Raw genomic sequence first — 16,023 nt, forward strand, 5'->3', positions numbered from 1 at the left:
ATAATTTCTGAAGTTTTCCTCTAATATCTTCTGTTGTCTGTCCTAGAAATAAGTTAGCAATTTGTAATTTCCCTTTGGTAGAAGAAGGGTCTAAGGTGTATATTTTCACATTGCTTCTCTTAATTTGTCTAGGAATTCAGTCGATGTTTCTTTTGGTCCTTGTTTTATTTCAAATAGAGCAGACCAATTTAAGGCTTTTGGTATTGCATTTTCTAGCCCAAAATTAATCAGATTCTGATATCTCTTTAAAGCGGCATAATCTGCCAGATCATCATAGTCCCAGTCTGGTGTAGTCAAAGGAAATGAGAAAATGATCATGAGCCGGCAGTGTGTGCTCGCAGCCCAGAAAGCCAACCGTATCCTGGGCTGCATCAAAAGGAGCACACAACATCCTTATCTCTAATTTGGAGAGACATCAATTTGATAGGTGGACCACTCAGTGGACAAAGAACTGGCTGCGTGGCCGCACGCAAAGAGTTGCGGTCAACGGCTCAATGTCCGGCTGGAGACCAGTAAAGAGTGATGTCCCTCAGGAATCGGTGTTGGGACCAGTCTTGTTCAACAACTTAATCGGTGACATGGACAGTGGGATTGAGCGTGCCCTCAGCAAGTTTGCCAATGACACCAAGCTGTGTGGTTCTCTTGATACGCTGGAGGGAAGGAATGCCATCCAGAGGGACCTTGACACACTTGTCAGGTGGGCTGATGCCAACCTCATGAAGTTTAACCATGCCAATTGCAAGGTCCTACACCTGGGTTGGAGCAATCCCAGGCACAGCTACAGGTTGGGCAAAAAGGAAATTCAGTGCAGCCCTGCGGAGAAGGACTTGGGGGTGTTGGTCGATGAGAAAACAAACATGAGCCAGCTTCAGTGTGCGCTTGCAGCCCAGAAAGCCAACCGTATCCTGGGCTGCATCAAAAGAAGCTTGACCAGCAGGTCCAAGGAGGTGATCCTGCCCCTCTACTCTGCTCTCGTGAGACCTCACATGGAGTACTGTGTTCAGTTCTGGTGTCCTCAACATAGAAAGGACATAGAACTGTTGGAACAAGTCCAGAGGAGGGCCACGAGGATGATCAGGGGACTGGAGCACCTCCCATATGAAGACAGGCTGAGAAAGTTGTGTCTGTTCAGCCTGGAGAAGAGAAGGCTGCGTGGAGACCTCATAGCAGCCTTCCAGTATCTGAAGGGGGCCTACAGGGATGCCGGGGAGGGACTGTTCATTAGGGACTGTAGTGATAGGAGAAGGGGTAACGGGTTGAAACTTAAACAGCAGGGGTTCAGACTGGATCTAAGGAAGAAATTCTTTACTGTTAGGGTGGTGAGGTACTGGAATGGGTTGCCCAGGGAGGTAGTGAATGCTCCATCCCTGCCGGTGTTCAAGACCAGGTTGGATGAAGCCTTGGGTGATAAGTTTTAGTGTGAGGTGTCCCTGCCCATGGCAGGGGGGTTGGAACTAGATGATCTTGAGGTCCTTTCCAATCCTAACTATTCTATGATTCTATGATTCTATTGTGTACAGTTCTGGTGTCCTCAACATAAAAAGGACATGGCACTGTTGGAACAAGTCCAGAGGAGGGCCACGAGGATGATCAGGGGACTGGAGCACCTCCCGTATGAAGACGGGCTGAGAAAGTTGTGTCTGTTCAGCTTGGAGAAGAGAAGGCTGCGTGGAGACCTCATAGCAGCCTTTCAGTATCTAAAGGGGGGTATAGGGATGCTGGGGAGGAACTCTTCATTAGGGACTGTAGTGACAGGACAAGAGGTTAACGGGTTAAAACTTAAACAGGGGAAGTTTAGATTGGATATAAGGAAGAAGTTCTTTACTGTAAGGGTGGTAAGGCCCTGGAATGGGTTGCTCAGGGAGGTTGTGAATGCTCCATTCCCGGCAGGGAAGGGAATCAAAGAAATCATTGATAAATTTTTAAAATATGGATTATTAATTGAATGTGAATCGGAATATAATACTCCTATCTTGCCAGTAAAGAAATCCAATGGGAAAAGTTACAGATTAGTTCAAGATGTCAGAGCAATCAACAAAATCGTGGAGGATATTCATCCAGTAGGAGCTAATCCGTATGCCTTATTGACCAAATTGAATAATAATCAGAAGTGGTTTACCATTCTGGGCTTAAAGGATGCATTTTTCTGTCTGCCCCTGGCCAAAGAAAGTCATAATTTCTTTGCTTTTGAATGGGAAAACCCCGAAACAGGAAGGAGGACACAGCTCACTTGGACAGTGTTATCTCAGGGATTTAAGAACAGTCTGACCATTTTTGGAAATCAATTGGCACCAGAACTAGAATCCTGGGAAGCACCCACCCAGACAGGAACTTTACTACAGTATGTTAACGATCTGTTAATTGCTACTGAGACTGAGAGAGAATGTGTTCAATGGACTGTAGAAATGTTAAACTTTCTAGGGCTAAATGGATACCTGGTATCTAAATTGAAGGCTCAACTAATTTGAACTCGAGTATCTTACTTAGGATAAGAAATAACAGGATGACATGGAGAACTTGGAGCAGCTCGGAAGGAAGCAATCTGTCAAACACCACGACCATCAACGGTTAAAGATCTCCGGACATTTCTGGGAATGACAGGATAGTGTCAACTCTGGATCCATGATTACGGTGTTCTGGTAAGACCCTTATAGGAGCTGCTAAAAGAAAATCCAACCTTTCTAGAATGGACAGAACAAGCTGAAGAAGCGTTTAAAGACAGAACTCATGAGAGCTCCAGCTCTGGGGCTCCTGGACATAACTAAACACTTTTGGCTATATTCCTATGAGAAACAGGGAAAAGCCTTGGGGGTTTGGGTTCAAAGACTGGGACCTTATAAAAGAGCAGTGGCCTATGTTTCAAAACAACTGGATGAACAAAGTAAAGGCTGGCCTTTGGATGCTTGAGAGCAGTGGCAGCAGTTCTCTTAAACATCCAAGAGGCCTGAAAATTTAGACCGGGACAAAAGATCGCCGTGTTAGTGCCACTTGCAGTATCAACAATCCTAGGACAAAAAGGTATACATTGGCTATCACCATCGCATGTCTTGAAGTATCAAGCCATCCTAATAGAACTGGATGATGTGGAAATTGTGATCACGAATGTTGTGAATCCAGCATCTTCCCTTCAGGAAACCCCTACCGAACCACTGGTTCACGATTGCTTGGCCACTATAGAGACAGTATACTCGAGCTGACCAGACGTGAAGGAGGAGCCTCTGGAGGGTGCAGATTCCTGGTTCACCGATGGCAGCAGCTTTGTTAAAGACGGTAAACGAAGAGCAGGATATGCCATAGCTACAGCTTCAAAGGTAATAAAAGCTAAACTATTACCCTCTAACACGTCAGCACAAAAGGCAGAAATAATAGCCCTGACTAGAGCCTTGAAGTTGGCAAAGGACAAGTGTATAAACATACGGACTCATTCCAAATATGCCTTTGGTGAAGTTCATGCACATGGAACAATTTGGAAAGAACAAGGACTTTTAAATACCCAGGGAAGACAAATTAAACATACAACAGAAATTCTGCGATTCTTAGAAGCTGTACAATAACCTAATGAAGTGGCTATCTGTCATGGTTTAAACCAAATCCGCACAGTTCGCTCACTCACTCCCCCCCTTGCTCTCCCAACTCCCGGAGAGTTAGGAAGGAGAATCCAAAGAATGTGCCCCCCACGGATTGAGACAAGAACGGTTTAATTGCTAAGGTATAACACAAATCACTCCTGCTACTACTACTACAAATAATAATGATAAAGCAAACAACAAGCGAAGAGAATACAACACCTCACCAGCCACTGACCCATAACTCACTCCACCCTGCCCGACCGAGCACCGACTGATACCTCCTCCATTCCCCCCAGAGCTCCAGCCCTTCCGGGTCTCTCCCGGTTACATCCTGGGTATGATGTGCTATGGTATGGAATACCTCTTTGGCTAGCCTGGGTCAGGTGTCCTGTCTCCCCTTCCTCCCGGCCTCCCCTCCTCCCTGGCAGAGCATGAGCTCAGAAAAGGCCTTGGACAAACCAAACATTTGAGCAGTAATTCAAAACATACTTGCTATCAGCAAATGTTCTCAGCCCGAAAGTCAAAACACAGCACTGCACCAGCTACAAAGAAGGAGAAAAATGACTGCTACTGCTCAAACCAGGACACTATCATACATTGTAAAGGACATCAAAAACGTAACTCTTGATCAAGAGATTAGAAATAATTTGTCTGATCATGAGGCTAAACGGGCAGGAGAAACAGAAAGAGTTGAGGTGACGTCCTTAACTCCTGATGGTAAATTGGTAATTGAGCAAAATAAACCTAGGTACTCTAAAGAAGATATGAAACTGATTGAAGACTTGGAAAGACAGGAAAATGAAAAGGGTTGGATAAAAATACCTGATGGGCAAGTAGCGATCCCCTATAATCAATTATGGAAGCTGATACAAGAAGAACATAACAAAACTCATTGGGGAAGTAATGCCTTGTATAAACATTTAAACAAACAGATCATAGGAAGAAATTTCTATACCACAGCGCAATTAGTGACAAAACAATGTCAACTATGTCTGAAAAATAACCCTAAGACTGAAAACAGGAATCAGGTAGGGACAATTGGAAAAGTGAATTATCTGGGACAACAGTGGCAAATAGATTTTTCTGAATTACCTAGAAAAGGAGGTTATCGATATTTGTTGGTATTGACAGATACTTTTTCAGGGTGGCCAGAAGCATTCCCTTACAGGGCAAATAATGCAAAACAAGTGATTAAGGTGCTATTAAATAAAATAATACCTCGTTTTGGGGTACCAACAACTATCTCCTCTGACTGCTGTACACATTTCAGTGCAAAATTATTACAAGAAATCAGCAAGAAATTGGAAATTGATTGGCAATTACATGTTCCATAGAGGCCTCAGGCCAGTGGGCAACTGGAAAAAATTATTCAGTTAATTAAACAACAGCTTGGGAAGATTTGTCAAGAGACCAAGTCATATTGGTATCAAGCATTACCATTGGCCTCATTGAGAATCAGAACAAAACCTCGGTCAAAGGAAGGAATTAGCCCATTTGAGATTCTATATGGAAGGCCATATCAATCTCAGTTTAAAGGAGAGAGCCTTCAAGAAGTAGGAGAAGGATATCTTCAACAGTTGTTGGTAAACTTGGGAAAACAGTTAAAAATAAATGGCAGAGTGTTAGGGACCAGGGCCAGAGGTTTAGATTATCCTATTCATACTTTTAAGCCAGAAGACTGGGTTTTTATTAAGAATTTTGTAGGTGATCCCCTAGAAGAGAAGTGGAGCGGACCATACCGGGTATTACTGACTACCTGTGGGAATTCTTAAAGAGCCAAGGCCACGTAGTGAGCGATCCCGATACCCTGGAGCCTTGTTACTGTAAAGTAAGAAGATTCTTGGCAGGCATAAGCAAGGTCAACTGTCTTGTTACGCCTCTGTAATTTTCCACTGAAAACGTGCAGAGAATGATCTCTGCCAAGGCTGTAGTTTCCCACTGTATTTTTAGACTAAGGTATTTAATCACAATTATAACAAGTTGTAAACATTAGCTCCGTAAACTATAGTAACCTCTAGACTAACCAATTAGAGCTCAGTATCCAAGGCTGTTACATAAGGGAGTAAGTGTATAAGAAGAGCACTGCATCTAATAAAGTTTGGCAATCGCTTGATCACATTGATCGTCTCCGCATTGTCCGTGACTCCTGCGTCTACAACTACCTTTACAGCAGTGAAGATAAAGGAACAGCCTGCTTGGATACATTACTCAAGAATCAAGAAGGTGCCAGAACCAGAAAAATATCAGAACAGAAAAAAAGTATGGTGCGTTGAGTCTTCAGGACCCACACATATGAGACTACATCAATCATAATTTGGACTTGTATAATAATAGGTGTAGAAGCATGGAATCAAAATCTACATCTGAGATTGATACAAAATGTTACTAGTGTCTTAAACAAGAGTGATTGTTGGGTCTGTACTCAGCTACTTAAATCAGGAGAGAGACTGGGGATTTCTTTAATTGGCCTCCCTATCCCATTTAAGACAAATTGGAATAGATTATGGAGAGATACTGTTTATACCAACAAGAGCCACACAAATTCACAGGTTTTAAGGATACAAGCCTCAAATATGTCAGAAGTTAAATGTGTAATCAATAACAAAACTCTTAATCAAGGCAACATGTCAGTAGGAAATGACCCATATTGCAGCTAGGCAATGCAACTTCACCTTCGAAAACCTTTAACTGGTTACTGGAATGTTCCTGAAGGTAAAGTGTGGTATTGGTTATGTGGAGAAAATGCCTATAATGCTTTGCCTCCTAACTGGAAAGGGACATGCACAGTAGGAGCAGTGGTTCCCAACTTTCAAGGAGGTTAGGCTTTGTTAGCAACTATAGAAAAGGAAATTACTATGATAAGCTTTGACAGAACCACCTGGTGGTTACTGATATGACAACAATCCTAAAAGTGGTGAGGAAATAACCACCAGGGGTCCCAAAGCCCACTACCACATTTTTGTGCGCATACAGGAGGCATTCTCTAGAAGTATGATGTAACGTATGTAACCTAACGAATACATATGTTTAAGGACAATAGAATCACAGTCTGGTTGATGCTTGGAGGAGACACACTAGGAGGAGCAATCCCCTGTGTCTCCCAGAGCTGCAATAAAGAATACCTGCTTGTCAACTTAAAAATTTGATGGCAAGTTCCTGCAGATTTCTCTGAATCAGAACATAAATCCAGCACAATTCTAAAAGAAAACAACATCTTCCTTATTAAATATGTTCTCCAATTTTAACTTGAATACAGCATGCTTTGGTATACTTTGAAGAAAAAAACCCGAACAAAAATATCCAACACATTGCTAATCCTTCCTACCTCCTCCCTTTTCAGTAGTTTTCTTTTTTTGTAAGGACACTTCTGGACCTAATTTCTCCCAAAGGAAAACATTTACCTGAAAGCTTGAAAGCTTGAGAAAGATTTTACCTAGCTGTTAAAGTTTCTCCCTCAGTGTTAGGTTTTTTCGCACTTCAACTTAACAAGCCTCTGAAAAAAAAAAAAAGAAAATTAAAAAAAGTCAAGCTTAACCTGCCAATCATTCTCCATGGCAACTCACACTCACATAAATCCGTAAAAGCTTGCCAACTGAAACAGAACATAATTTTCCTTATATATAAAACAGCATCCCAGGTAGATATGCTTAACTAATCACAAATAAGTGACTTGATAAAAATATTAGCCAAAAGAGCTTTAAATAAAGAAATGTTTAAAATTAGACATGCAGCTCTCTCTCCTACACTCCTAAAACTACAAAAGACAATTTTGCTTACTGACTTTCAGAAGATTAAGATCAAACAAATAAACCCTTATTTAAGTGGAATGATCTTCAGAAATGTTGAGTCACCCCTCAGCTGCCACTGTGCTCAATAGAAGCTTCTGACTGTTCAGCACTTTTGAAAGCTGGGCCACTTGTTTAGGAGTTTGAATACTGTTACATGCTGCTGACGTATAACTGCACAGTAATTCAGAAGCCTCCCCTACAGAATTCCTGGATTTCATCTTGCAATTTTAATCCCCAGAAGGAGGGGGTGAAGTCAATGGCTATCAATGTGGCACATACTGATAAATGCTGTGGCATATTTCTTCTGAAGCACCAGAAGTTTTAGTCTATTTTGCAGACAAGTCAATTATTCACGTTCCACAAATTTAGTTTCCCACGAAATAGCTCTATGAGCTATGTGTGACTGAGTCACACATTCAAGAGGTGCTTTAACACCTTATTACTTTCATGTGTGCAAATAAAAGAAAAATGTAGTCTTAATGTGTTACATATTTTTAGAAGGGAGCCTTTGAAGATAAGGTTCCAGCATATCCTCAGACACAGAGAGTTAGATTCTCTGCAAAACAACAGCATCCATGTGCAATTTAACAAGCATGAAACCTCAAATTCATTCCTTAGCAGGCCCTTTCCTCAAGTAGGCAATCCCACACTACAGCTCAATCTTAGATTTACAGGAACTTAATGAAAATGGGCAAAAAAGTGCTTTGGGGGAAAAGGGGCAGAGAGAAAAGACAGGGAACATGAGAAAAACAGCATCAGGAGACAGTTCTTGTAATGAAGCTCTCAGCTTTGCTTACTAAACAAGGCGTTTCTCTCCCTTTTGCTAGTGTGATGTGAGCAGAACACAGAAGGGTTTAAAAAAAAGACAAGCTAATGTAAAATGATAAAAAGTTAGAGATGTACCTCCTTATATTATAGAAAATAACGTATTTCAATAACTAAGTATTAACAATTATGATACAAAACAAGAGGACAATGAAACTAGGGGAACACAAAATCACAAAATGGAATATATAAACCTTTAGAATTAGTTTTAAGCAATGTTAAGTTTGATGGCTTTGTAACAGTAGCAGTGGAAAATTACTGAGGTGCATGGTACATAGAAAAAAAAAATAGAGTACAGCTAGAGAACATACTGGCACAAGATAAATCATTAGAGTTGACGTAGTTTTAAGAAAAACAGTGTAGAAGAACAGGACACAGGGATAAGGAGTATCTGGGAATGGCAGGTGTCCAGGATGGGCTACAGTTAAACTAACTGATAAGTAGGAGGATAGGAGGATTATTATGTCTCTGGTGCTAACGAACCAATTAAACTGGTATAAGCATCTACTGTGCGTGCTTCAAAGGCTGCCAGAAGTGATGAAGATTGTTGGAAGAAGTAAACGACCCTCAGAGACCACCACCACAATTCTGTATGCATGCGGGGAGCTTTCTGGAAAATGATGTAATCCATATGTAGTCTCATGAGTATGTATGTATGCCCAGGGACTATATAAGGATGGCTTGTGTAGCAATAGGGAGACACACGTTAGGAGGAGTTATCCCCCATGTCTCCTGGCGCCACAATAAAGAATACCTGCTTGTCAGCTTGAAAACTTTGTTGGCAAGTTTGTTCCTGGAGTTTTCTCCAAATCAACAATAACTAGTGTTCTGTGATATTCTAATATTGGAACAAGACTAAGATCCCCCGAAGGGGAGTTAAATCTGAAAAACAAAATAACTTAAGATTGACAGGTAATTTAAATTACCTCTGATGATCTGTCAGAAACACACTGCTATCTCAGAGAACTGGTAAGTAACAATTTAACTGAAGCTCTTCCTTCAAAACCGATGCAGACAGGAACAAATACCCTTATCCTACTTCCCCACAGCTGCCTTGCTGAAGGGTGATATATCTTTTATCCTGTGCAGTGAAATTCAAAACACAAAGCAGCTACCTAGAATGCAATACTGGTGCCACATGCCTCATTTTTATGTCTCTGGATAATTCTGACAGAAACAGTTACCTGAACAATATAAACAGATTCTAAAAACACAGGCATCTATAATAGTATGCTACCTCACATAACAAAAAAATAAATATATTATTGACTTATCTATGTGGAAGTAACATTACTGAGTTCTCTCACTAGTGCCCTCATTGCACTTACATTATGGGCAAGAAAAAAAAAAACCTTCTACCCAACTCAAACTATTCCAGTGTTCTCAGATCAACTGCTACATTCTGTCTTTCAAAACAGTGATCATTTTACTAGCATGACTAGAACAGGAAGACGAGGTTTAATATTCAGCATCTTCTGCAAAAGCTAGCTCAGAGCTCCAGAAGAACATTCCTGTTTGTGGAATCAAGGTGCTCCTGATCAAAAAGGAAAAAAGCAGATGAGATCTCACCCAAAGGGATAATCAATGCATTTATGGAACAGAAAATTAATATTCTACCTTGTTTGCCAGTACCTCTTCAGCTCCACCAACAAGACAATACTGTAAGCTAGTACACCTTAAGAACAACATGCCAAAGTCCAAGTGTAACAAAACCATTGTGAGCCATGACTTCAAAATATTTGCAGCAGCTCTTCAGGCAGCATACTAGGTATTTAAGAAATAAGATCATTTGGACAGCCTCACACAAGGCCCAAGAGTTGCTGAGGTTTATTTCAGTTTTAAATTCTTCACCAAAAAAAAAGCATACAGAGGCATACAGATGTAGGCAGACACACACATAGTCTGAAGAAGGTACAAGGGGTTTTAGAAAGAAAAAAGTTTTTCTGCTTTTCATGGTTAGGGAAAAAACAAACAAAACAACCACAAAACACACACATGGACTCGATTTCCTTGCTTTTACAGAGGAGTCACTGCAGTTGTACAGAAGCTCAACTGAGACATAAGGGCAGGGGCTGTTAAAAAAAAATAATTAAAAAAAAATAAAGACTTCACCTAAACCCCTGTCAATGTTCCCTAGCCAGTCAGCCAATCAAATTTTGAAACTTATCTGAAAAATCCCTTCCTCCAAACAATTCCCATTTCCAATACACTAATCTGGTTGCAATTTGCTAAGAAGTTAAAAATCCAGATTTCTTAAAAAGAACTCACATTTCCTTCTACATACTAACAACCACCTTAAATGAAGGCTTTTCACACAAGTTGCTTATCTTCCCCTTCTCCTCCCACAAAAGCAACACTGCAATTTGTGGAGAACAGTCAACCCCCCAAACAAGAAAAAGAAATAATACGCTTACACAAACCAGGCAGTTACAGATGGAGCTAAAAGTCAGGGATTATCACCCAAAGGACTATGATCCAGGCAATCAGCACTCTGCAGCTTGGGCAAGATAGTTAATCCAGGCCCAACGCTGAAATGATACACGACCCTATTCATTTACAGTAGGGTTTAAGACAATCCCAGCTGCAGAGGGATCAAACTCACCAAGAAACTCAGTCTAAAATGCAACAGTCAAAATGCCACTGGATAATTACATTAAAATATAAGCAAAAGGCCAAAACCCCATCCATGTCCCTTTCTTAGCATATATTTTATTCATTAAAAAATTTAACATAAAAAGATAACATATGTTACCTAATATATGTTATATATTGTAACATCAATTTTGACATAAAAATAGAGTTTGCAATTCTGGGGAGTCATATACTGGGGCAAGGAGGGAAATGAATTCATGCAAAAAATAACCTAATGGCCAAAGAAAATGTATTTCCAAGTTGCTAATCTAAATGTTATTTTTGTAAAAATGTATCTAAAAAAAAAATAAGAATTGCTTGCTTGAGGCTACTACTGCTGCACTGGGAGCACAATTTACCAGTTACAGCCATCCCAGTACCAGATTTCCAGCATCTTGATACCAGGCAGTAACACAACACTAACTGGCTAGTTAGAATAGTGTACAAACTGACATCTTGCTAGAACATTTCACATAAAGGACAAGAAAGGCTCTTGCATAAGCTCAAAATGAAAGGCTGCTGCCTCCAAAATTAGACAGAGGTCAGAAAAGGAAGTATGCACATTTGATAGCTTTTAACCACCAAAACATTACTACAGTTTTGCCATTTAATAACGCAAAAGTTTTATGATAAACACGATAAAGAAAAATCCATAAACCAATAAAACAAAAGGTAGTTCATGATTTGATGAAGATAAGAATAAGTTATTAAGCTGAAAATACTTTCCAGCACATTATTATTTACTTTCCCAAATGGTGAACAGGAACAAAATGTAGAATGAAGAACAATTAGCACTAAACAGCAAGAGAAAGTGTACTAAGGAGGTATTGCACTCACACTGTTCTGTACAATAAGAGCTAACATTCCCAAGAATACTATTTTGTGCTCATATCAGAATCATAAGTTTCAATTCTGCTCATCTCCCTGTGAATATCTACAAGTTTAAAACACACAGCAGCATAAAAGGAAGTGGAAAAGAATTTAGAGACAGCTCTGAATGGCAACTCTTTCACATCAGCATAAATCCACAGTTAAAAAGTATGAGCAGCCATTTCTTTATGGAAGAAACTGATCTAATGTAGCTGCCCAAGTGCAGCTCTCAGCATCTTTACTCCTCTCAGCTTCCACCTGTGCACTCAAACAGCTTTCAAAAGCCCTTTACAAATGCAACAGACTGATCCTGTAAATGAAGCAAACATTTCTGCTGCACATGCTTCTATGTTTTATAATCCTGTTCAAGGAACTAGTACATCCGTAAAAAAAATGCATACAAATCCTTACCCTGTCTTGGGGGGGAGGGGCAAGACATTATGAAAAACACAGCCCTATGATTCTGATGTGACTACATAGTGACATGTTTTAAATCCTAAGAAGTTGCATTTTTCATTCTGGTTCAACTTCTCTCTAATTTTTTACAAAACATAGCTGAAAAAAACCCTCCTCTTTTCAATGTAGGCATCTGTACAGTCAGAGAAGGAAGACCACAGCAAGTTGCACCACCAGAGTGGAAATGGCAGCAAACTCCTCTACAACTGGATCTATTTCCACAGCACAAATATAAGCATCCCACACCACCTCCAAGAGGGCACTCTTGGTGTCTTCATGAGGAAGAAGCCACCCCTAGGTGCTAGGATGAGGAGGGGATAAGAATAGGATGAAAACCTAGGAACAGCAGGATAGTCCACATTCAGAAAGCAGGTGGTAGAACTCCTTGCCTTAGAAAGACAGAGTAAACCTGAACTGAACTCCTTCTCAGAGTATCCTGCAAGACCCATCTTCTTGCACAAAGCTTCCTTCAACAAGGACAAACAGTAATTTGTCAAAACCTCACAGAGGAAAAAATTGTGGCTATGCCAAGCAATAAAGAGTCAAACCTTGTTCAGGGAGAAATTGTGTTGATTTTTCACTTGTATGTAATGTTTCAATACCCTAAAATAGGTGTATTAGAACATCTGTTCTTTATTGTAATCTGCACAGGGATAATGTTCTCTGCATTCACTTGAGCTTAAAAAAAAAGAAGAAAAAAAAAAGAAAACAATCACCTCTGAGCTAAGCAAGCATGGAAAAATCCAGTCTCAAAAAAAAGTAAAATTCTTCCACAAGGTTAGCAACATAGGAAAAGAGAGTCCTAAAATTCCAGCAGAGCTTTAACAATAGCATGGCAAAGGCTGCTCCTCACCAGGATCCACAGATCTACTCTCAGCACCTTTGTTCTCCACCAAATCTGTTGATACCTCTCAAAAGTCATATCCCCTTCTGTAAAGAGCCATGTACTTAAAAACGAAAATAATAAAAAAAAGGAATTTAATCAGCTTAATATGCTGCTTCCCTTTCGGCTTCAGCTCTTTTGAAATAGTTTCTATATCAGTATTAAACATGCATGCTTATGCAACAAGCAAATCAAAATAGGTTCATGAATGCAAAGCGAGGATAAACTCCTTCCAGTAGCAATTTGGCCAACATAAGAGGAGGACCAGAAGGACAAGTTTCCTACGCTGGAGTACAAAAACATGTTTTATAGGGCAGTACAGCTATTTCAGCAACCTTGCATGGAATTACCTACATTAATGAATAAAGAAGCAGGAGTACAAGAGTCTTACGATGTAGATGACAGCTATCGGTCTGAAATCTCGGTTGCCTGTTGACAGTGGCATGCTGTTCTTAACCAAGAAGTGATTAAGAACAAGGGTAAAAGATACCACAATCCTACTCTGCCCATAAGCATTTGAAAAGAATTGGTTTGCAGTGGTATAACTTGGGCTCTAAGTAATAACACACCTAACTCACAACTAGATTAGACCATAAATTAACCAGCCTTCCGTGGTAAGAACTCAACTACCCACTAAGTTACAAACCTCCCCAAAACCTCACGGGCCCGCCGCCTCTCCCCCCCCCCCCCCCCCCCCGGAAAAAAAATGGGGAGGAAAGACAACTGAGCAGCCCTAAGCTGCCTGAAAATCAGCTTAAAAGCACCGTTCTCTGGTACTGCAAAGAAGAAGGCAAGATTTCAAAGAGCTAAACGCCAAGCAGCTCACGCAAAACCATCCAGGGCATTTTCCAGCGTGAGGGAGAAGGCACGAAGAGAGAGGCCTACACGAACGGCACCAGAGGAAAGTTTATCTGGGGCCGGGCCCCCGGGAGAACCCTTCCGAGAGAACACTAAGATTAAAAAAAAAATTAAAAAAAAACCACAAAAAAACCCAAAACAAACAAAAAAAACCTACTAAAAGTCTGGGGGCGGGGATCATATTTTTTTTTCTCGCTCAGAGAAACACAGCCGGACGAAATGGAGCCCGAAGGCCCGAAACAACGTGGGAAGCGGGCCGGAGTAGGATACACGCTGCGGGGAGTCTCAATGGGTGGGCAGGAACCGAAACCGGATGTTACCTGAGCTGTGGGCAGCGAAGGCGGTGCAGCCGCTATCTGAACACAGCCTATGGCTGTGGCGCGGCCAAAAAGACGACTGGGAGGCGAGGAGAGCGGGAGGGAGGGGGGAGAGAAGAGGAGGGCGGGAAAGGAAAGAGAAAGTGGAGGCTTTCTTCGCCTCAGGCGGTACCGGTAGGGTAAGGCAAAGCGGGCTAAGCCCTCACCCTACCCGGGCAGCGAGCAAGTCAGCACTCACAAGCCTACACCGCGGGAAAAAGGATCGAGCCGCACAAGCTCCGCGACAACAACGGACACATCAAGCCGCTACTGCGCATGCGCGACATCCGGGTAACACAAGTCTCTCCATTCCTCTGTTGCTATTACACTTCCTCGCTCATAGCTTCGCGGTTACTACACCGTTGTCAGGCAGAGACCAGGGGAGGGGTGGGCGCGGGCGCGTTGGAGGTTTATTTTTGTGTTTGGCGTCCACACGAGCTGAAAACAGCAAACGCAACTCTATCAAATACACAGTCCTGCAAAGTGCAGAACCTCACAAATCCAATCCCAACAAATGCACCGGTCTGCAAATGCAACTGCTTTCTCATTCCTCATCACCTCGTCCAGCAAAGGCAAACTCTCTAAAGGAATTCAGCTAAAAAGGAAAAGTTTTGTTAGATCTTTTGTTTATTTGTTTTCTTTTCTTTTTAAACTAGAAGCTGTTATAAATTGAGACCACAACGGATCATAATCTAATTAAAATTTTATTAATTATAGCAAGTAGAATATGAGCAAAGACAGCGCTGGACGACAGGGGAGTCTGCGCTCCGCCAACTGCCGTACTGAGCAGTTCAAACAGCCCCTTTTTATACATCTTTACTTTCGTGTTCATGAAGTAGTGGAGGTACTCTGCGCATGCTTCAGTTGTTGTTAGGGGGTCGTTTTCTGCCTCCTGGTGGTCGTTGAGGCCGAAGTAAGAAGTCTTCCTCTTTTGTCCCATAGTTGACCCCTCATTCATATGTCCTTATATGGGGTTGTCTGTCCTGTTTCTGTCGGTTCCTGGACATCTGGCGGTTATCTTATCTTGCACAAGCAGTGTCTGGTGGCTGTTTGCATAAGCGATTTCATATCTTTTGTTGCCTAATCTGGTGGCTGTTTACATAAGCAATTTCATATCTTTTATTGCCTAATCTTTACATTGGGCTTAACATAAATCTTAATAAACAATACCCTAGTCCATAGTTTCTTACAATTCCCCCTTTTCTTTTTATCCTATTATTGTTTATTAGATGCTGCTTTCATCCTCAGCACTGCAAACAAACCTTTTTCCACAATCCCAACATTTATCATAACACTCACAAGGTAATACCTCACAATTACAATAGGCATAGTTCTCACGTGGCATAACGCATTCACAACAATCTTCATCCTCATTAATAGATACACTCTTATATTTTGCCCCAGACCTCGTAGTTAAAATAAGCAGTTTAGCTATGTCAAACCGTTCTTTAATAAAGTGTAAAATATAGCGTAATATACAAGGCCCAAATATAAGTCCCAAAATCAACATGATAAGCGGTCCTGCTAAAGTGGACAACAAAGTGGTTAGCCAAGGTGAAACATTAAACCAGTTTTCATACCATGACCTGCCCGCCTCACGATCTTTCTTATGTTGATCTAACCTTTTCCGGAATTCAGACATGGTGTCCTGGACTACTCCCGTATGGTCAGCAAAAGAGCAACATTCTTCATTGAGAGCTACACATAACCCTCCTTCCTTTAAGAACAATAGATCTAATCCTCTTCTATTTTGCAGTACTACTTCTGATAAAGACTTTACTGAAGTG

General features: G+C 41.2%; 1 protein-coding gene across 6 annotated transcripts in view; it reads right to left on the reverse strand.

Moving 5' to 3' along the window:
• The window catches only part of LOC117438227 (mothers against decapentaplegic homolog 4-like), a 40,739-nt gene extending 26,232 nt beyond the window's left edge, over positions 1-14,507 (reverse strand). For 2 of the 6 annotated variants that reach the window (XM_034073732.1, XM_034073727.1), the window contains exon 1: positions 14,201-14,507. The gene's annotated coding sequence lies outside the window, so the exon portion shown is untranslated. Of the gene's footprint in view, positions 1-7,002; positions 7,063-14,037; positions 14,119-14,200 lie in introns of those variants that run through there. The other 4 variants (XM_034073728.1, XM_034073733.1, XM_034073729.1 and 1 more) reach the window with 4 other exon arrangements.
• Positions 14,508-16,023: the final 1,516 nt, after the last annotated feature.

The sequence above is a fragment of the Melopsittacus undulatus genome (genome assembly GCF_012275295.1).
Source record: "Melopsittacus undulatus isolate bMelUnd1 chromosome W unlocalized genomic scaffold, bMelUnd1.mat.Z SUPER_W_unloc_2, whole genome shotgun sequence".
Taxonomy (NCBI): domain Eukaryota; kingdom Metazoa; phylum Chordata; class Aves; order Psittaciformes; family Psittaculidae; genus Melopsittacus; species Melopsittacus undulatus.